The 22,999-nt window shown below is 40.6% G+C and overlaps 1 protein-coding gene across 3 annotated transcripts in view; it reads left to right on the top strand.

The window, feature by feature from the left end:
* Positions 1-22,999, top strand: part of ELAPOR2 (endosome-lysosome associated apoptosis and autophagy regulator family member 2) — a 290,466-nt gene that overhangs the window by 58,720 nt on the left and 208,747 nt on the right. The window lies entirely within an intron of this gene.

Here is a 22,999-nt window from a genome sequence, read left to right as displayed (position 1 = left end):
GTGACCAACATAATGGGGACCACTGCTGCACAAGCTGACCCTACCCCCTTGCTTTCTCCTTGCCATCCTCAATGGAGCCGGCATGTGGGGCAGGGAGGGCGGAGCAGACCCTTCCCTCCCCATCACAGCAGGAACTAGTACCTGTGCACAGGTGCAGTCTGTGTTAGAAGGGACGGGCACCTTGGCTTTGCACTGGATTGGACTCAGTTTTAGACTGTAAGTGACTAGAAACATTGGACTGGACTGAGATGTTCCTAATTGGAACGTTAGTTTGACCTTTGCCCAACTCATGGGACCCTTGACTTTGGGACTAGTAACATTTCGTGAAAAAAAAAACACGGCACTGTGTTGAGACTCTTCAGCCAAATCTGCCAGAATAGATCTGCATTGACCTGTAGCTCTGGTGGATCACAGTTTACTCCATTAAGTTCAGATGTGCACGGAAAATAAAGCGGCTTCGTTTCTCATGCCGGAGTCTCCTCAGTGTGTCCAATGACACATCGACCCCTTGTGGGACTTCAGCTTCACCGAGGAGGCGTTAGACACACCTGTCTCACCGTTTTCCTGCACAGCCTCCTTTTCTCCTCACAATAATTTGGGAGCCTGATGTGGGGGGCTTCCTTCTTCCAGTTGAACCAAGATTTCCTTTTTGTCATTTCTTGGCAGTGTGGTTTCCAGGGAGCCTCATTTATGGAGGAAAACAATACACAAGGCACTATTATCCCTGGTAAACATTGTCTCATTTAACCCTCCCCCAGTGCTGAGCGACAATATTTCTGATAATAAGGAATCTTTTCTAGATGAAGCTCAGAGAAGTCAAGGTCACCCATCTATTAAGAGATAGAACTGAGATGTGAACTCCTCAGTCTGTGGTGCTGCCCCCATTCTCCTCCCCAGCACAGGCTGCTGTTCTAGGTCAGCTGTTCTAGTGACCTTGGCCAGATATTCAGCAGTGCAGCTACTTTTTGATGTGGGTCGGTGGATGATGCCTTGTTCTCTTGCTGAAAACGTTGAAATGATAGTGCTTTTCCTGGGTTTTCACTTCGCCAAGCCGAAGCTTGTAATGTGAAGCCGATGACGAGTGGGGTTCATTCCCTCTGGTCTGTTCTGTACAGTATGTAGAATGTGGTTGGCACTTGCTTAGGTTTATTTCAGAGACAGAGGAATGACGACAGTAGATGGCTGGCTCAGGTACCCCAGCAAGTCGGGGGACACTGCAGGGCTGAGTCAGACGCTGAGTCTGGGCCAGCGAGTGAATCCACGCCGCTCTGTTTTTCTGGACTCCTTCAGGCATCTCTGGCATGAATTGAATTTACAGGACACCTTGTTGACTGGGACAGGGGTTCAGGAGCTTTCCCTCTCTGGCTTGGAAAACCAAGCTTCAGACTATGGTGTGGGGACAACGAGGGGCTTTTCCTAAATAGTCACCTCTGAAGTCTGCAGTCACCCAGGATGTGCCACTTTAAAAAAATAATAATGTATTTATTTATTTATTTGTTTGTTTTTGGCTGCGTTGGGTCTTTGTTGCTGCACGTGGGCTTTCTCTAGTTGCGGCAAGCGGGGGCTGCTCTTCATTGCGGTGCGCGGGCTTCTCACTGCGGTGGCTTCTCTTGTTGCAGAGCACGGGCTCTAGGCGCGTGGGCTTCAGTAGTTGTGGCTCGCGGGCTCTAGAGCACAGGCTCAGGAGTTGTGGTGCACGGGCTTAGTTGCTCCGCGGCATGTGGGATCTTCCCGGACCAGAGTTCGAACCTGTGTCCCCTGCATTGGTAGGCGGATCCTTAACCACTGCGCCACCAGGGAAGTCCCCAGGATGTGCCGCTTTGACCTCACAACTTCCTTTACAAATGCCTCCCTTTCGGGGGGGGGAGGGATAAATTAAGAATTTGGGATTCACATATACACACTACTGTATATAAAATATCGATGGATAATCAACAAGGACCTACGGTATAGCACAGGGAACTAAACTCAATATTCTGTAATAACCTATATGGGAAAAGAATCTGAAAAAGAATGGATATATGTATATGTATAACTGAATCACTTTGCTGTACGCCTGAAACTAACACAACACTGTAAATCAACTATACTCCAATATAAAATAAAAATTAAACCACAGAAATGCCTCCCTTTCTGTCCCTTTTTTTTAGAAAAGGGAGCCCAGCCTTTGTTGACGAGTAGTCACTAGGACAGTTTCACAAGGGGTGATGTGACGGCTTGCAGGCATGGGCATCCAGTGTCCCATGGAGCTTTTGATAGTTCACACGGCATTTTTGCCTTGCATATGGACAGTAATGTGTTCTCTGCAAGGGTAATCTGGCTCTTGTGGATGTGTTTTTCAGTCAAATTCAGGAAGTTCCTTATGGCACTGTTTTTATTCTTGCATCATCTTTGCTAGGTATTGACCTTTAGACATGAAATCAGTCTGTTATGAAAACAAATGCAGGGTGAAGGAGGATCAGTCATATCATGGGCGTGGATCTTTGTTATGAAAATGCAAAGAGTTTATCCCTCAGTGTTTTAGGTCATGAAATTATTCTCAACCACGGGCTTTCACATCGGGGAACAGAATCTGTTCTATGTAACCTAGATTCAGCCTCTTAAAACAGGCAAAACACGGTGCTAAAACTGTATGAATGTTGTTTTCATAGACAGGGCTTGTTATGGCTCCGTCTTCCCTGGGGAGGCTCCGGGCTTTAGTAGGTGGTGTTGGTAAAGCTGGCTCTGCTGTTTCCAGAAGCAGTCGCAGAATTCTGATGAACAGAGCAGAGAGGTGATCCAGCACACACGACTGTGGGAACTGACCTAATCTGTTACTTCAAGCTCTCCTTTCAAATCATCTGTATTCTTTACTTTGCATTTTATATACTCCCCTGATTTTTATCGTTGAATAATCAAGCTGGTAATTGATAGAATATATCATTTACTAAAATTAGTTAAGAGTTACCCTAGAGAGTTTACTGATGAGGGTATCCATGTTTCATTTTTCATGTCTCACTTCTAGGTCTTTTGTTAGGGAGGTTTCTTTATTCCTGTAGCAGAGCAAAGCGGGTGACATTGTGATGAAAACAAACTCTGTTTCCAAAAAATGCTAGGATATCAAAGTACTGAATACTCTGCATAAATCAAGTAGGATTACACGCTTGATGTTCTTAAGTGGCCACACTGGGAAATGCCAAGGAAACGCTCTTGGTACCAAAGTAGGGGCTTTGTCAGCTGTTTTTTTTTCTTGGCTGATATAGGCTGGGTAATTTATTAGGTGTCTCTTTTTTTCTCTGTTCCACAGCTGTCAAAATGGATAATAGCAGAATTAGGAAGAGAGGGGATGGAAATAGGAGTACTAGTTTGGTACTTTTATTTTTTGTTAACCTCACTAAAATGCAAATATATTTAAGAAAAAATGTTTTTTAAACCATGAACGCTCCAGAACTCTCCATTAACCACCACTCTCTATTAACTGTCACTTTCCTACACCTGTAGCTTGATGTTCCTGTTGGTTATGAGGCACTATAGTTGCCTTAGGTTCTTTGAAAAAACAATCAAGAAGCTATGGAATACTAAAAAATATTTGGTAAAATAGGTTGTTATAAAACATATAAATATTATATATATGGTTGTTATATATACATATTTTACATTTGGCTTACGAAAAATTGATGATCCAATGAATCAGAATTGTCATATACTGTAAATATAGTTTCAGTTAACCTGAATAGAACTCCTAGAAAGTAGACTAGATGAGGGGCTGTCAGTGGTGGGTGTGTGAATTTGGCCCCAGGGGGTCATTTGGCCATTCCTGAGACATTTTTGATTGTCATGACTTGATGAGGGGAGGCTTTGCTACTGGCGTTTGGTGGGTAGAGGTGAGGGATGCTGCTGAAACCCTGAAGTTCACTGGGCAGCTCCCCACAACAAAGAATTATCTGTCCCCAAATATCTGAAGTGCCACTGTTGGGAAACCCTGGACTTGATCCAGAGGTAGGAAGCCCTGGATTTGTGTTCTAGTTCCACCACCAAGAACCATCAAACTTAGGCAAAACTGCTTGACTTCTATGCACCTCACTCAGTTTCTTCTTTGTAGAAACACAGATAATGCCTCATCATCCACCAATTTTTGGGACTCGCAGCACAGGTCATTGTGAGTTAATGGATGTTACAATGCTTTATGTGTTTATTTATGGCTGCACTGGGTCTTCGTTGCTGTGTGCGGCCTTTCTCTAGTTGCAGTGAGCGGGGGCTACTCTTCGTTGTGGTGCGCGGGCTTCTCATTGTGGTGGCTTCTCTTGTTGCAGAGCAAGGGCTCTAGAGCGCAGGCTCAGTAGTTGTGGCGCACGGGCTTAGTTGCTCCGCGGCATGTGGGATCTTCCCAGACCAGGGATCGAACCCGTGTCCGCTGCATTGGCAGGCAGATTCTTAACCACTACACCACCAGGGAAGTCCCTACAATGCTTTATAAACTAAAGGAAAGATATGTACAAATTGTGTGATAATAGAATAAAACAAATTTAAGTGTTCTTATATTATCATCGTTTAACAGAATATCTTCTTGATGAATTCAGAATTTTTCATGCAATCCTCTCTTGAAGGTAGAGTTTGCAATTACATTTCTTTTATATCCTCAAGGACAATGCCACGCGTATAAAGGAACAGTATATTTTTGTTAATTATGTGTATGTATATTTTAGACCTTCCATTAATGAAAATCTAGTTTTTCATTTGTTTGTCCATCCTTGAGTCATGCTGTTTCATTGTGTCAGCTCCTAGATAGTGGGTCTAGCTGCTCTCTGATTTGCTGGGAGATGTTAATCACATACCACGTGTTTCCTATATAAATCCATACTAAAGGCTTTTTCATAAACAAATGATTCAGTACCCAAACTATGTGATTAGGTTAGGGTTTCTAAAGCAAATCACTTTGTGTGGCGCAACTGACTAGATGAGCATGTGATTGAGAGCTACTTATGTGACCTGTTGGTCCACATGTGATCTAGAATGAACCCAGAGATAACCTTGGTCCAGTGCCCATGGTCTGAAGGGACACTGATGATACTTCTTCGGTCAGATCAAGGATTGTGATCAGCTTTGGAGGGATCTGAATTTTTCGACTTGACCTGAAAGCCCGTCAGCTTCACAGACTGTTAAGTGAGGATGTTGATGATTCCATGTCTTCTCATGTCGGTTGAACTACTTCTGCCTAAATTTTCTAAATGCATGGAGATATAGGTGGATAAGTAAGGTTGGAGTTTGTAATCTTGAACATTCAAATCATTCCTGGAACCACTTAAGTCTAGCAGTTCCTTGTGGGAGACAGCGGAATAGTTAATTTAAGCATAAAGGATGAGCAGAAGGGGAGACTGGCAGCTTCTGATCTCTTCTTTCTGAGTTGAAATCAAATTTAGTGCTAATATGATAAATCCCTGGAGTACTACAGTAGCTTCTCTTTGTGATGGTCATCGGCTCTTATTTAAATTTATATATGAATACCACCTACTCAGGGAAACAGTGTATTTAGGTTACTTTCTAGCTTCTTTCATTTGACAACACTTTTTAAAAAAATTTTATTTATTTATTTATTTATTTTTGGCTGCGTTGGGTCTTCGTTGCTGTGCGTGGGCTTTCTCTAGCTGTGGTGAGCAGGGGCTACGGTTCGTTGCGGTGCACGGGCTTCTCATTGCGGTGGCTTCTCTTGTTGTGGAGCACGGGCTCTTGGTGCACGGGCTTCAGTAGTTGTGGCACGTGGGGTCAGTAGTTGTGGCTCGCGGGCTCTAGAGCTCAGGCTCAGTAGTTGTGGCGCACGGACTTAGTTGCTCTGCAGCATGTGGGATCTTCCCGGACCGGGGCTCGAACCCGTGTCCCCTGTATTGGCAGGCGGATTCTTAACCACTGTGCCACCAGGGAAGCCCTGACAACACTTTTTGAAAAATTTATCCAGTACCCTCCCCTCCAGATGCTTTATTCTAAACAAACACCCATATAAAGAATGACATATGCAGAAAAACCCAAGTTTTGTTTTTTCCCTTCTGTGTATTGATTTAATTATAGCATAACTCACTTCTTGGAAAAACTAGTAACAGGCTCAGAGAGAGAAATTTGTAAAGTATATAAATGTTTTTTGAAAGCCTTATAAAATTAAATGCTGGATATAGCTAAATTTGTGAATTTGCTTGAATATGAATATGGTTAATATCATATTGAAAATTGTTTCAGGAGATAGTCAATCAAAACTTCTGAGCTGGTCTCAGGGCCTTGTCTGTTCTATATTCAGATTATATCTAGGAGAAAATAGATTAGTGTGATGGTAAACTTGATTGGGTCATGGAGTGCCCAGACTTTTGGTCAAACATTATTCTGGGTGTGTCTGTGAGGGTCTTTATGGAAGAAATTAACATTTGAATCAGTAGACAGAGTAAAGCAGATTTCCCTCCTTAATTTGGGTGGCCTGTATCCAATCAGTGGAAAGTCTGTATAGAACGAAAAGGCTGACCCTCCTGTGAGTAAGAGGGAACTCCTCGTAGGCCAGAGTTCTTGTTCTGGGACTTGAGCAGACTGCCTTGATATGGGAAATGAGGTTTTTTCCTGTCTTTGGACTCCAACTGAATCATCAGCTCTTTCTGGTTCTTGAGCCTACTGGTCTTCTGACTGGAACTGAACCACAGCCTCTTCTGGGTCTCCAGCTTGCTAACAGCAGACCTTGAGATTTGTTGGCCTCCATAACTGTGCAAGCTAATTCCTTATTATATCGTTGTCTGTCCATCTAGCTATCTAGCTGTCTATGCTGTTGCTTCTATTTCTCTGGGGAACCCTGACCCATACAGTTAGTGTTTGCCAGGAATAAGAAGAGGGATGAATAGGAAGTGACTTGTAAGGGGTACGTGGTTTCTTTTTTTGGAGAGTGTGATGAAAATGTTCTGTCATTCAGTGGTGGTGGTTGTACGACCTTGTGAGTTTACTGAAAACTACCTAATTGTACACTTTAAATTGGTGAAAGTTGTGGTATATGAATTCTATGTCATTTGAAAAAAGTCAGAATATACCTGGAATTTACTAACCTAGGTCACACTACGTTCCTCTCTTGCCTGAAGAACTGCACTAGCCTCCTGACTGGTGGCCCTGCTTTCATACCTCCACTTCCATCCTTTGGGCGGCAGCCAGCATGCTCTTTAAGAAATGAAAATGATTTCAAATTATCTTCCTACTTCAAACTCTATAATGACTTCCCATTGCACTGAGGACAAAATACAAAGTCCACTTGATTGTCTGCAAGGCTCTGTCTTGTGGCTTCTCTACCTCTCGTTTCATGCCACTCCTTTCCCGTTTCTCCAAAACTGTAGTCAGATTGGCTTTCTTTGTGTTCCTGAAACGTCCCACCCCTCTTCTTCCTCTGGGCTTTTGTCGCTGCTGGTCTCTCTGCTAGGAATGTTCTTCTCTCTTTGATGAGCTCCTCCTCCCCATTCTTGGCTCCATCTCATCCTTCAGGTCATATCATAAATTCCACCTTCTGTGAGCACCCTGTCTAAAGTAGGACACCCTCTTTATTTCCAATTTTTGTCATAACCTTAATAATCTGTTATTTTAGTTGTTGATTTGTCTTTTTAACTAGAACAGGAGTTTCCCAAAGGTGAGGATCTTGTCTGTCTGATTGTCTTTCAGTTCCCTTGCATTTAGCTCAGTGACTGGTTTCATTGCAATTAAAGTTCTGGCTCAGGGAGGTACATAGCCTGGTTTCCCTATACTACCATTCTGACCACATTGCTTACACGTCTTCGTCTGTAACATGGGGAATCTATCTCATGGAATCATTGTGAAAATGAAATTAGATAGTTCATGTAAAGCCTTTGGCATCATGTTTTAAGTGCTCAGTAAATGTTTAACTAGTAATAAATACATGCTTAATAGTTGTGCAAAAATGAATTAATCCACAACAGTAGGTCCCCGGGGAGAATCTCTTTTAATGACTCCTCTCCTGTCTTTCAGCTTTATTTGCTAGTTACATTCTTTTTCTTGACTCTTATTTATTTTATGCTCTTTCCCTTGCCCCCATTCCCAACTCTGGGAGGAAAGTCACTTCATTGTTTTATTATAAGCCTTGAAAAAAGGAAAGAAATCACAAAAGACTAACGGGCAGCCTGGCTTTATGATGGAGTACAAAGCAGGTTGTAGTGGCCCAGTTGGTTGCTGCACCCATTTGTTCCCTCTTGTCTTCCTTCCTTCCACCTCAGTTTTTTTTTTTTTTTTTTTTTAATTATTAGCACCTTTAATTATTATTTATTTATTTATTTATTTTGGCTGTGTTGGGTCTTCGTTTCTGTGCGAGGGCTTTCTCCAGTTGCGGCGAGCGGGGGCCACTCTTCATCGCGGTGCACGGGCCTCTCACTATCGCGGCCTCTCTTGTTGCGGAGCACAGGCTCCGGACGCGCAGGCTCAGTAATTGTGGCTCACGGGCCTAGTCGCTCCGTGGCATGTGGGATCTTCCCAGACCAGGGCTCGAACCCGTGTCCCCTGCATTGGCAGGCACATTCTCAACCACTGCGCCACCAGGGAAGCCCCACCTCAGTTTTGTTTACGAGTGTACCATGTGCTTCTGGGGAAATAACTGTATATACAATTCCAGGAATACTTTCTGTTAGTATAAACTAGGAGTCAGCCAATTACATGAATCCAAATCCAGCCTTCCCCCACTTTTTGTAAATATAGTTGGAACATAGCAACTTTTACTCATTTATATATTGTCTATTCCTGCTACAACGGCAGAGCTACATAGTTTGCTGACGAATGGTCTAAGCCAATTGTTGAGATCTTCCCCTTGCTAGTGATTAAAAGTGGATGTGTGATTCTGTCCTGGCCAGGGAGAAGTGAGGGAGAGTTTCCGTAGCCAGAGGAAAGAAAAATTGAAAGAGCTGATTGTTTATTTTGTTTTTGGATATTTTGTTGTGTGAAGATGATACCTGGAACTACTATAAGCATCTTACGGCTGCTTTAAGGATGAAGTGAACCCTGATAGAAAGGAAAAATACAGTTGAGCCATCAACAACATGGGTTTGAATTGCATAGGTCCACTTAAACACAGATTTTTTTTTTTCCAGTAAATATATTGGAAAATTTTTTGGAGATTTGCGACCATTTGAAAAAACTGGCAGATTAACCGCATAGCCTAGAAATATTGAAAAAATTAAGAAAAAGCTAGGTATGTCATGAATGCATAGAGTGTATGTAGGTACTAGTCTATCCTTACATAGGCATAAGGTGAATGATATTTAATATAAAATTAATAATGTGTTATCTTACTGTTTTATAACTTTGCTTTCAAAGAATTACATTACCACAGAGTATGCCTCTCTCTCATAATTGGAGAAAATATGTATCAGCCTATCATCACAGGTAAGTGGATTTTTTAAAAAAAGGTAACAATGTTTCTAATACTATATTATGTATATGATTGTAAAGTAGGCTGTCTTTTCTCTAGCCTACTTTATTATAAGAATACATATAACATACCAAATATGTGTTGATGAGCTCTTTATATTATCAGTAAGGCTTCTGGTCAGCAGTAGGCTATTAGTATTGTTAAGTGTTTGGGGAAGTCAGAAGTTATACATGATTTTTCAGCTGCATTGAGGATCAGCACCCCTAACCCCTGCATTGTTCAAGGGCCAGCTGCAGTCCGAACCTGAGTCTTTGAGGACATCCTTGAGTCATTGAAGTCAACTTTGAAAAGTCTCCTATCTTGGTGACTTCCTCTTATATGACAACATTCCGCTTTCTTGTTAAAACCAGTTTGAGAAGGCGTTTTCTGTTACTTGTAGCCCAAGGTATTCTAATAGATATATTAGTACTTAACATGTTGGAATGAATGAATGAAAGAATGAATGAATGAGCAAATAAGGTGGGCTCAGGAAGTGTAGCCCTATCTTTTTTACTTTGGTCCTGGAGGTGTTGATTTATGGGCTGACTGCTAAGTATGTCTATAATACTCAGATTTCTTTTTAGTACCAGCTGAAAGGTCAACTTTTTCTTACCACCATTCTCCCATTCAATTCCTGAGATGCCAGTCAGTTTTTTATTTCAGTTGTTTCTGTGCTGCTAGTGAAACTGCCTTGCACCGGCCCCCCTCCACCTGCTCCCCCCACTACCCAAGCTCAGTGACTGGGGAAATTCCTTAGAAATGGCTTTCTTGTTGTAAGGTACTAGGGAAGCCCCAAAGGGAAATTTCATCATATTTTAGACAAGGATTGTTTAACCAGTTCAATGATTAAAAAGTATATGTGTTAGTGGAGCTCTTCCTTGGAGATGTGCATTTTATTCATGCTTTGCCACGTCATTTAAGCATCTAAGATGATTGATGAGGACCTTATATTAATTTGACAGCTTTTATATTGGAATTTCAAAACACTTGATAAATGACTTTGATTTACTCATTGTTATGCCTCTTAATTCAAGAGAATGTTTTATGCTTATCATTGCAACTCTCTGTGTGTTTGGAAGAAGGGAAAGTCTAATGTGGTTTCCTCGTTTCCCAAGTGGGCATCTCTTTTCTAGAGTTATTCTCCCGGCCTTCCCTCTGTGTTCAGGGTAAAGGGATATGACTGAAAAATTACCAATACTATGAATTCAGAATTCGCTGAACATCTGTGTTACTCTAGGCTCAGAAGATACAAAGAGATATAAAACTTAATTCCTGCTTTCACAGGAGATTAAAATTTGGCCAGGAATCTAAGATTTGTAGTAAGAAAGGAAATCTGAGGAACCGTATCAAAGGTGCAGGTGAAAAAGCTATAGGAGATCAAAGAGAGATTTTGATTTGGAATAGATTCCATTGAGAACAGTGTTAAGTGGGTTTGTAAGAGAGAAGAATTCAGCTGAATGGAATGTGTGTGTGTGTGTGCAAGCGCACATGCACGTGTATATGTGAGGTGAGTTCATAATAGAGGGGGCAGATGAGCACATAGTACCTTTAGAGGTTAATGATTAGATCAGTTTGGCTGGAATGCTGGGGTTGTTTAAGAGCTGGATTTTGAGAAGGCTTTGAAGGCTAGATTATGGAGGAGTTGGGATGATGGGCAAGGGGTTTGGACTCTATCACAATCTGAGATCCACGTTTGCTGTTGTAAACAATCATGAGTTGTGAAAGACAATGAGACAGTAGTCTAATTCTAATTTAATATAAAAATACACTTATTGAAATAAGAGTTTTTATCATCATTAGAACTAATAAGCTGCCCTCCAAATATTTGTAAGATTCCTCTCATTTTAATCACCAAGATGGATGATTTCCTTCCCTCTTTTGAAGTTCTACACTCAGTAGTTATGGTATTGTATTGACCTAACTCATAATCTCTTGAATTCTTCCATTTGTTCTAGAGGAAGGGCCATGTCTCGTTCACTGTTATGTTCCCAGCGGTCATTGCATGGCAGGGGTACTGCGTGGTAGCTGAAGTGAACTCAGGTTCTGGGTTCTTCATTTCATAGGATTTCATTTCTGCTCTCAAGGAATCTCTGTAGTTTTTTACAGTTGTGGCATTTTTAAGATGAGAAAGGATCATGACATTCTTTGATTAAAAAGATTTCGGGTAGAGAAAGATACATACTGCATGGTATTGCTTATATGTGGGATTAAAAAATATAACAAACTCATGAATATAAAAATAAAAGAAGCAGACTCGCAGATATAGAGAAAAAACTAGTGGTTACCAGAGGTAGGGCGGGGCAATATAGGGGTTGGGGAGGGGGTGATACAAACTACTTGGTGTAAGATAGGCTCAAGGATGTATTGTACAACACGGGGAATATAGCCAATATTTTGTAATAACTGGAAATGGAAAGTAGCCTTTAAAAATAGTATCAAAAAAGGATTTCAGTTGCTGTTTTCAAATCGATGTAGGTTTTCCAAAATTAATATTCTGAAATTATTTTGGATCAGAACATCAGTGAAGACATTAGACAAACTTCACACTAGAATGATAGACTTCTGTTCCCATAGCAGCATAAATAAGAAGAATTTCACCTTTTCATTTAATGTGATTAGACAGTCTGTGCTGGGAGAGACGAAGCTTTTATGAGGGCTCAGCTGAAATTGCTTTTCCTAATTTTTCCACATGAATTTAGCTAAGGAAATAATGTGGGTCTAATTTCTTTAGGATAAGCTTATGGTAAATCTCCATTTTATTTGGATTTCATCCTGGTTAAAGATTCTTGAACTAAGTCTAGGAACACTAGATTTTAGAAAAATCTTTCATTAGGAACTATATATATTTTTTAGTCAGCTTTCTGTTGTAGCAATAGTTTATTTTCCTTTGTTGATGACACAATTTTTTTTTTAAATTCAAACAGAAAGTCACAAAAATTGTAATCATCATTAGTTCACTCAGTCCCATGTAATTAATTTTTTTTCATCTTGATCTTTTGTTAGCACTTTTATGAATTCATCAGTTTTCCATTGGAGTTCTGAAAATGCTTATTCATTCAGTTCAGCAGTATAGTCAGTTACCAGAAACCTGTGCTTGTCAGAGTCTTTTCCATGAATTCCTTGAAGATGAAACCCTTTTATAGGAACATTTTTGCAAAAGCATCAGCGTACACCCAGAACTGTCTGTAAATGACAAAAGACTTAAAAATGACCACGGTTAAAGATTTGATGAAAGTTCATAATAATGCAATTGACAAGGAAACTTAGTTATTTCTGAGATATACATTTTAAAATAATAACTAGAATTATGACTTATAACATTATACCAGAACATATAAGATTTTTTGGAATTTCATGTAATGTCTGAAACATTTATATTAACATATTTCCATACAGATAACCCAAAGAAAGTTTAGTATTAGTTGTTTTTTTGTTTTCTTCTTTAAAAATTTTTAAATTTAGTTTTATTTATTTTTTTATACAGCAGGTTCTTATTAGTCATCCATTTTATACACATCAGTGTATACATGTCAATCCCAATCGCCCAATTCATCACAACACCATCCCCACCCCCCCGCGGCTTTCCCTCCTTGGGATGACACAATTTTTATTTACACATTGGAAGTAGTTCCCTTCCAGTATTTATGATCTCTTCTTCTTGAGTGACAGAAACCTGGGCAGCCTGCATAGTTAAAAGACACTTTCCTAGGCTTCTTTGCAGTTTGTGGCCATGGACCAGGTTTTGGCAAATGAGATATAAACAGGTGCGTCTGATGAGATTTTCGGGAAGTCTTTTTAAAAGGGGAGAGCACACATTCTCTCCTCCTTCTCTTCAGTTCTTTTTTTTTTGTCTTGCTGACTGTCATATGAGTATAATGGCAGGAGCTTCAACAGCCATCTTGGATCATGAGGTGACGTTGAAGATAGAAGTCAGGAGGGATGAAGCAGTAAGACAGAAGGAGCCTCCTGACTTTATGGAACCTCCAAAGCTGCTCTGAACTGCTTGTTTCTTACTTGCTTTTAACCTAAGAGAACAAACCCTGGCATAACAGAGCTGGGGCACATTTTCCCAACTGTCTATGATAATTTTGTAATTACATTTATCATCAGGAACATCATGCATGTGTTTTGAAAGAAGACTGTAAAATTTTCTCACCAACCACACGTGTGATGATAGTTACTAGTAGTGAGGAGGTGTAGAGGTGAGAAGCTATTTTCCTGGAAAGAGCGGCTGTGTGGTGTACTAGGTAAAACATCAGACTGGGAGTATGGTGCCTTGGATAGTTTGCCCTGGTTCTGTCACTGACCAGCTGTTCAGGAACAGTTATTTAATAGCATGGACCTCTTCTTTCTTCCACTGTAGAATGAGTCATCATCGCTGTCTCAATCACTGGATACAGTCACTTGCCCTGCGTTTGCTCTGCACCAACTACGTGTGGGCACTTTGCAGTCCTTGGGACTTCCGTTAGCATTTAATCCTCATCTTACCTGTAGCGTTCATCACCTTCTATTATGATATATGGCAGATCTAGGTATGATACCTTTTTAAATAAATCTGTGGTTACGTATGTTGATCACACAGGGCTTGTGAGTTTATTTACAGCTCAGATGAATAAATTCCATTTTTTTATGGTGAACGTATCCTATAGATGAAAGGAACAAGCATTGTTTATTTCGATAGATAGGGTTTCCAAGCTTTCTGGCTATAACATGCTGCATAGTTAAAGGTTATATTCCAGGGAGATTATATTAATTTTTTGTAGTTAGCAGATGGGGACCTTATTTCTTCTCTGCAAGCACTGAAGAAAGGAATATGTTATGATGAGGGTCAGAGACTATATAGATTTAAATTGAAATAAGACCTTTAACTCACGTAACTAGTTCTCTACCTTTGCTGTTTGTTCAGTGTGCTGTAGTGGTCCAGGGGAAAGAAGGAATCTCTAACCTCTCTTTTAGCCCCCTGAGAAGAATAACAGCTAGCTCAATACTTTGAATTCTTAAGGAGCTAAGATTTGCAAGATTCTTTGCTCCTGTGGCATCTCTTAAAATACTATCTTGACCTATAGTTTCTCTTTTAATTTTATCCAAGGTAGAATCAAGTTTTGGGGGGCTTATCATCTTGTTCTACAATAATAAGGAGGTACTATTTTCTTTGTACTTCAGATTTGTAAATTTTCTGCTCCTTGGGATCTCAGTTTAGAGAGCAGAACTCAGGGCATTGCACTTCAAACCTGAAGCCAAGAATCCAGACACAAACAATAAGCATCAGAATGGTGGTCAGAGCTGCCATGTGGGGATGTAGTGTGGGCTAAAAACAAAATCACCTCTGCCCTGGGAATTTCTTTTCAGTCACTTATGTCTAAGTGGTAGTAAGTAACAGTGGCAATGGAACAGCAGTTTCTTTTCTTTAAATATAAAGGACAAAAAGTATGTGCAAATGTTACTTTTAAAATGAGCTGTGTATCCTAGGGTGCTTGTTTACATTTGTAATTGTTCGGAAGACTTTGAAAAAAAATAGCAGCCGGTAGCCCACTGAACCTCATCGTGCTGGCTCACTGCCAGCCTGTCTGCTTCAGACTCTCCCGAATTGTGAGCCAAGGTAGCCAAAAGCTACCGCGCGAGACATCTCCCATCTCTAAATAGGCACATGTTTGTAGCTATTTTACTCTCTTCATTATGGCTAAACAAAAAGATATTTGGACCCCGAACATATAGCCTGCATAATTTAAAAGGGAAACAGGGCTTTCCCTGGTGGTGCAGTGGTTAAGAATCTGCCTGCCAATGCAGGGGACACGGGTTCAAGCCCTGGTCCGGGAAGATCACACATGCTGCGGAGCAACTAAGCCTGCGTGCCACAACTACTGAAGCCCACGCGCCTGGAGCCCAAGGTCCGCAACAAGAGAAGCCACCGCAATGAGAAGCCCGTGCACCGCAATGAAGAGTAGCCCCCGCTCGCTGCAACTAGAGAAAGCCCGCGCACAGCAACGAAGAACCAACGCACCCAAAAATAAAATAAATAAATAAATTTACAAAATCCATTTACAAATTCTTTAAAAGGGAAACAAAGCCAAAATTGATTAAAATTGCACATTTAAAAAATATCTGCAATCTGTTGGTTCACTGATTATGAAACTCTCACAGATAGGTGATTGGTTAGCCTTCATGTGTTCAGCTTGCTTTTTAAAAAGTTTTTAATTTTTATTTTATATTGAAGTATAGTTGATTAACAGTGTTGTGTTATTTTCAGGTGTACAGCAAAGTGATTCAGATATACATATACATATATCTATTCTTTTTCAGATTCTTTTCCCAATTAGGTTATTACAGAATACCGAGCAGAGTTCCTTGCCTCAGCTTGTTTTAATTGCAGGAGAACATTTCACTATTTATGAAGCGTCTTTGTGATTTTAATTTATAGTTATTTATGGTTTTATAACACTCTATGTTAAATTAGGTCAGTTTCTACTTAAATTGCCGGTATGCATGAGAGAAAAGTAAATTTACTCACCTAGGTTTTCTCTTCATTTTCCTTAAACTGTGGAGAGGATTTTGTTTTTGGGTAAGTGGGAAATATTTTGGTTCATTGTTTCATGCAATACAGCATGTCCTGTGGCTCAGTTGTGTGCAGTTTTAGGCTCAATGATAGACTCTGAGATTTATTGAAAGAAAGATGGCATCATCCCTTCCCTTGGGTTGCCTAGATTCTCTAGAGCAAGGGAGACATGCACTTATAAACATGTAGCAAGAATATGTTATCATGATTTTGATGCAGGCATGCTTTTTGAAAACCATGCTTAAACCGTTTTTGTAGTAATACTTCCAATAGTGGTTACTATGGCAGTACTTCCATAGTGGTTACTGTGACCCAGGCACTATCCTAAATACTTTAATGTATCAACTCATTTAATTTTCAGAACAATTCAGTGAAGAAGACACTACTATCACCCCTACTTCACAGATGACAAGAAGTTAAGCAACCTCCTCATTAATCAGATTGTGTCTAGTTTCAGAGTCCTGAACTTTTTATCAACTACATAATTCTGCCTCTCGGTAGAAAGATAAATTACTGTAGCCAACAACATAGTTGTAAATACCTGATTTCTTTTAACAAAGACCTTAAAATTTAGTGCACAAGCAATCCAAACAAACCTATGGGTAGAAGCATTTTAATCAGAACGTCAAGGGAGAACTTCACTTTTAAATATAATTTTTGAGTGGGTGATAGTTTCCACAGTATCATCTCTGAGTCACATACTTAACAATATATATAAAAATAGGCCATTATTGAAAGATTGTATAGCCTTTATTGAAGCAGTCTGTAATTTAATGATGTGATAGCTAGAGAAGAATTTTGAATACCCCTTTGAGTTCATTTTGATGAGATCTGGGTTCTCCGGTAGTGGCTCTCTGGAGCCCAGCCTCGAGCCTCTGGGGAATCCCTGTCCAGCTCTTTCAGGCACGGAGACTGCCCTGCAGCTGGTACTGCTCTCTGGAATTAGGAGGAAAAGACTCAACTCTTCCAGTTCTGAAGGTGGTTCTGGAAAGTTGGAAGGAAACTCTGTTATCATCTTGCCTGCAGGGGAGGAGATGGATTAAATGACATTTCAAGATGCCTTCCAGTCATAGGGTCCTGTAGGGGGCTGGCTTAAGCGAAAGGTGTGAATGTGGCCTGGACCCAGATTTTCACTCATGATTATCAAGGACTCTGCCAGAGCTGAGTGTGGACACAGGCTAATTTTTCTGCTTTATTGTTGAAATGGCTAATTGTTAACCCTGCCTTATTTGCTTCTGGGTAACTATGATGACAGATGATTTAGATGCCTTCTCATCAAAAAAGGGACTGGGGGCGGTTGTTTTGCTGTCTTATTTAGGTTCCATAATTTGGGGCTTACTTAGATAGTACTGAGTGGTATAAAAGTAGAGTGAGTGGGGAAATATAAAGATGAACATTATTGTAATGTTGGAGAGTTGCACTGCTTCAGAGAATGTTTACTATGATTTTAAGAATGAACATTTGATTAGTTGCTCTTTGTTAATGCAGCATAGAATTTGGATCCATTTTCTATTACAAGTTCTATAACATTATATTACTGTTAGAAATAATGGTTTCTGTCGAATGGCAACATTTCTTATTTTTAAACTGTCAGATTAATCTGGATCAGATGAATGAAACAGTCCTGCACGATGTGGATTGTCCCTCCCAGATAATTGAGAAACATTGACTGATACATAAAACATCTTCGCTTTGGGTATTAGACTTCACTCTGAAAGGGAAGAAATTATTAGAAAGTCAAACTTATTTGCAACACTTTGGATTCCGGCCATCTAGTTCTTAGAGAGTTAATTCTGCTCATGAACCTCAGCGTTAGCTTCAGGTAATACCATTTATGATATTTATGCCTTAATGGACTTACCCATTGAGAGATTTAGACTACTCAGTTGAGATGTATCAATTGGGCAAAGGTATAAATTCTTCCTTTTCTAATAAGTTAGTTAATATGTATTTATCTGGTGACACAGTGGGACCCTCTCGGCACTCACGTACGGGCAGCCTGCAAGTGGTGGGGAGTTAACATCCCGTGTAGCAGAACTTTGACCAATGAGAGAAGGAGTGAGTAGATAAATTCTTCTTTCTTCCTGCTTCTGGACTGACTGTTTGGAGATCCAATAGCTTCATATTGCCTCTCTGAAGACATTCTGCCCGTCTGAGCAATCAGTTTATAAGGAAGCTGTGGCCAGCTCGGTGATCCACTCTCTTATGTTTGCCTTCGTTTCCTTTCCTGCCTCACTCCTCTTTCCCTGGGATTGCACTTCTCAATAAAGTGTTATCATGTAAGCATGTTCCTCAGGCTCTGTTTTCTGGGGACTTTGGGGTCATTCTGCTCTGAGAGAGAGAATCGTTTGGTGGGATTACAAGGTCAATCACAAGGATAAAATGTGATGAGTGAAAGAGTTGTATACAGGATCTGGGGGTGCAGTGAGGAACACTTAATTTTGGCTGGTGAAGGGTGGATAAGTGAGGGAAGGGTTCCCAGAGGAGGAGCTTCCTGAGTTGAGGTCTGCACAGGGACTCAGGGGTTCACTAGGTGCCTGAAGCAGAGAAGGATGTTCCAGGGGCAGAGAATCCTGTAAGAGGCCAAAGACAGCTCTAGGGCCATTTGCTGGAGCACATGGTCTCATGGCAGATGGTGGGAGATATAGCTGGAATAGAGCCAGGTCATAAATGGTCTTGAATACCCTACTTGAAAGATGAGGTTAGTGGATTCATGGGCGGTAGAAGCCAGATCATACTAAGCTGAGGGGTAAATGAGAGACAGTAATGGGAGATGGTGAGTTTAGACCACCCTTTCAGGAAGCATGGCTGGGAAGAAATGGAAAGGAGCTGGAGGAGGACATGAGGTATATCCTTCAGAGTCCCAGCTCACACAAAAAGTTCAACTGAATAGCGTTTAATCAAGAAACTTTGTATGGAGGTGTGGACTGATTTTAAGAGAACCAGCCACGGAGGCATCAGGGGCTAGCAGGAACAGATCAGGAAGCTGGTAGCACTCATAGGCCTGCCAGGGCAACGGGAGGGAGGCAATGGCATTAGGGAAGCCCCGTGGCTGTGGAAGGGGGAAGGGAGGGAAATACTTCCCTCTGATCTCTTGCTCGTGCCTCCCAATGGGCAAAGATAACCAGAATGGAGAGGACAAAGGCGTTTGAGTGATACAGTCTAGGGCGGTCAGCCTCTCCTGGCCGAACTTGGGGCAGATGAGGGTGGAGAATGGATTTGAGGAGTGAGTGATGAATCATCAACACACAGGGTCAGTGGAGATTTGTTTGTTTTGAATAATGGGAGAGACGTGAATAATTTATGTGTTGAGGGGAGAGTCAGAGAGAGGGAGAATAATGAATGGAACATATTTGAGGAGAGGTTGAGGCTTCAAGAACAGTCAGAGATACTCGTTTTGTGAAGTGGGAAGGATGCATTGTTCATGAGACCCGAGGCAAGCAGGTTAAGGAAGTCTGTGCATGTACAGACACTCACAGACGGAGACAGACAGCTGGGGAAATTCGTGCCAGGAGGGCTTTTCTTTTCTTTTTGAGGTTGGATGCAAGGTTATATGTTGAGAGTGAAGGGACTGAGCTTTAGCATATGGCTTGAAAATATGAGTGTTAAATTTAGAATTGTTATGAGGAGAAAAGGAAAGTGAGCTGATTAGGGGAGAAGTACAGAAAGACCGCTGAGCAGGGGTGGGGCTCCAGCTGAGAAAGGAAGTGCTCAGTACTAAAAGCCAGTAATAGAAGAGGGAAGTACCCATGATACATATTAATAAGTAAATTGCTCACGTTAGGAGCTGCAATAGAGTGAAGACAGTTTTACTTGTGCTATTTTTGACTCTTAGCTCTGCCTTACACGTGCTGCTGGATCTCAGAAATCTTGAGTCTCAGAAAATTCTCAAAATACCCTATTTCTGTAATTCTAAATCACCATTTATTTTAAAAGGCACCAGAGTTTTATTAACTTTTTTTGGAGGCTTGGAGAAATCTCCACTGTGTTAAAGGTACAATATTTTCCCCCCAATCAACCATAGTATAAATATATCTACTTAATTATATATCATTCTTCTCTAATATCTCTGCCAAAGAGTGAGCCTCTGCCTTCACCTGAAGTATCTAGATTCTTGTGAATTACTGCTATCAGAGTCCCTGAGATGGGGTGATGTTTTTCTTTTCTAAACCTGTGCTCAAGATCCTGGTTTGTATCGGCTTGACCTGATGCAACCTCTGTCTTGCCTTCCATGACATTGATTTCTGCCTAATTTTCCTCTTTTATTATTCTATCCTCTCTCTTGCATTCTCTCCACATTCTGCCTTTTTTTTTTCTTTTAAAGATTTGTTTATTATTTATGTATTTCATTTTTGGCTGCGTCGGCTCTTAGTTGCAGCATGCAGGATCTTTGTTGAGGCATGTGGGATCTTCATTGTGGTACCTGGGCTTCTCGCTAGTTGTGGCATGCAAGTTGTGGCACGTGGGCTTAGTTGCCCTGCGGCATGTGGGATCTTAGTTCCCTGACCAGGGATCGAACCTGTGTCCCCTGCATTGCAAGACGGATTCTCTACCACTGGACTACCAGGGAAGTCCCCACATTCTGGCTTTAATCACCATCAAAACTCTTCTGTTTTGTTTGCTCATGCCCTGGCTCAACTGGGTTTAGGAATCTGCCAAACTTATATACTTAGTTAGTTCTTAGGGTGTTACGTAGTTAAGGCTGGACTTAACTATGGTCTCCTGTTTCCTATAGTTTCTGTTTAAAAAAATTTTTGTGTTTCTTAATGTAAGTGATTTGAGCCCTGTTTTATAAATATCCTTAAAAGCTTCTTTTTTTCTACTAAGTTACGTTTATGGTTTTGTCATTTGTAATTAAACGCTGTCTCTCGAGTTCTTCAGAAGTGTTTGGCAGTTAATATCTCAGTGACCGTCCTTCAGGATGCATGAAGAGGTTCTGTCCTAGCTTTTAAACTTCTGTGGTCTGTTCTTATGGGCCACTTCCGCCTGATTGCATTCCCTTTTGGGGGCGAGGTGGTCTTAGGTACTTACAGTTTCTGTGCCACATCATTGTGTAATTTTTTCTTCAGACCTTGTGAGCAGCAAATAAAGATAAAATCCAACTCCTGGGATACAAACAACTCAACTGAAGTGATAATCACATGAATGGATAGTTGACCTATTGTTCAGTTTGCACAGGCACAGGCTGTGAGTTACATCATTGGGCATAGTTAGTGACAAGTGTCTTTTGATGTGCATTTCAGAAGTCTTCACATTTGCATCTTAGAATTGAGGAAATGTGGTACTACCTCCCTCCCATTGTTGCCATGAGGATCAAATCAGAAAATATGTGTGAAACATCTTTGTCAACTGCAATGAGCTAAAGTGGTTCCAGGTCTTATTTTCTAGTGCCTAGTATAGTGGGTGGCCAGAAATATAATTCAGTTATAGCTTCCTGGCATGTAAACCTAAGTATTGCTGTATCTGTGTCTGAATAATCATCTCATATTTTGCAGTGATTTCAGTTAGTTTGCTGATGCTCACAGCCCTACCAAATAAGGAGAGAAGATACTACAATTTTATTACAGGTAGACAGGAAAATTGAGGAAAGCCATCTTAATCTATATTTTCTAATTTTTCTACAGTAAATTATTATTACTTGCATAATAAAAACTTGGTAATATTAATGATATATAAATTTTGAAAATAAATATCTCATGGAAGACAGTTATAGCTTCTTTAAATTCTTGCTTTGATAATTCTAGTATCTGTGCATTTGGGGTTGTCGTATGCTGATTGTCTTTCTCTTGATCATCAGTCAGATTTTCTTGGTTCTTTATATATCGAGTAATTTTGGATTGTATTCTGAATATTTTAAATATTATGTTGTGAGACTCTGGGCCCCTTTAAAAATCTCCTATAGAAATTTTTATTTGTTTGTTTGTTTTAGCAGACAGCTGACCTGGTTAGGTTCAGATCACAGATCAACTTCTGTGTGTGGTGGTTCCAGTGTTAATTTGGTTTTCAAAGCTTTTGCTATTTTTTTTGGCGGGGGCGGGGGGGGGTGCAGGGGGAGTTGTCTGCCCCTGGCTTGAGTTAGAGTGGTGGTTTATACTGTAGTTGAGTTCTCTGTGACTTTGCTGTGCCGCTTTAATTATATTCCACACACGCCTAGCTTGAGGGTGAGACTGGGAGTTCTGTGATTGATTCATACACACAACCAGGAGGTCCTCTTCTCTATTACTCTGGGATAAGCAAACTCACTACCATTGTACTAGTTGTTATTCAAGTTTTGACATTCTTCCCCAGATCACTTGCTATTATTAATTTTGCAGAGTCTGGCTTTTTGCATTTTGTGCAGAGTGGGAAAAAGAAGCTGTAGGAGGTGTTCTCCATCCTGGCCAACACCCATGAATAGTTTATTAAAACCGGCCAGGTAACATGTCCATAGCAGGGCCTGGCCAGGGCTCGGAGTCCTGGGATTGGCTGCCCAATAAGAGCTGCCTAGAGTCTTAGAAGAGGTCCTCAAAGGGTAATGAGGGCAGGAATCACGCTGCTTCTTGAAGAAATGGGAAAAGGATGCTAGCCGGACAGAAAAATGGGCATCTACTCTTTCCGATTAAAAAGAAAATCTTTTAACAGATTTTTTTTTTTTTTTTTAATGTGGACCATTTTTAAAGCCTTTATTGAATTTGTTACAGTATTCCTTCTCTTTTATGTTTTGGTGTTTTGGCCGCAAGGCATGTGGGATCTTAGCTCTCTGACCAGGGATCGAACCCGCAGCCCCTGCATTGGAAGGTGAAGTCTTAACCACTGGACCACCAGGGAAGTCTCTAACAGATTTTTAAAGTTTGCTTTCTAGGAATTTAGTTATGACAATAGGTATTAGGATTATACTATATGTTTTAAAAAATTCTGTTAATTTGAGAGATTCTTATAGGGTCAGTTGAGTGCAAAAGAAATAACTAGCTTATTTTTATTTAGCTCACACAATTTGCAAGCAAAAACATGATTTGGATGTCAAAATCCTCATAGCCTCTTATCACCTACGCTATTTCTGTAGA

The sequence above is a fragment of the Eschrichtius robustus genome, chromosome 8, assembly GCF_028021215.1.
Source record: "Eschrichtius robustus isolate mEscRob2 chromosome 8, mEscRob2.pri, whole genome shotgun sequence".
Taxonomy (NCBI): Eukaryota; Metazoa; Chordata; class Mammalia; order Artiodactyla; family Eschrichtiidae; genus Eschrichtius; species Eschrichtius robustus.
Note: the sequence above shows the minus strand (reverse complement) of the source record. Positions and strands in the feature narration are given on the sequence as shown.